Source organism: Asparagus officinalis, chromosome 8 (assembly GCF_001876935.1).
Source record: "Asparagus officinalis chromosome 8, Aspof.V1, whole genome shotgun sequence".
NCBI lineage: Eukaryota > Viridiplantae > Streptophyta > Magnoliopsida > Asparagales > Asparagaceae > Asparagus > Asparagus officinalis.
The window spans coordinates 126,011,384-126,011,672 of record NC_033801.1 but is presented as its reverse complement, the minus strand read 5'-3'; positions in this window follow the sequence as shown (position 1 = coordinate 126,011,672).

Genomic DNA, 289 nt, shown 5'->3' with positions numbered 1-289 from the left:
TGACGTCATGGGGGTGACGTAGACGGTCTCGTCATCGCGCGTCGCTGTTTGGAAACTTCGCGGATTGATGCGTCTTGTCTGCTAATAAGTGCTAACAAAATCAACGAGGGCGCGTCCTGGGTTTGGAAAAGATTAGGGGCTTCTTTGTAGGGTTACGTCGAGGCTTAATTGCGCTTAAGCACCTAGAGTTTATTTTTTATGGCACTTTCATGTCCTGGAGTATTTAAATTTTAGGCTTTAATATTATTATTATTTAGGCAAATATGATGTTTTTCTACTGGAAATGGTT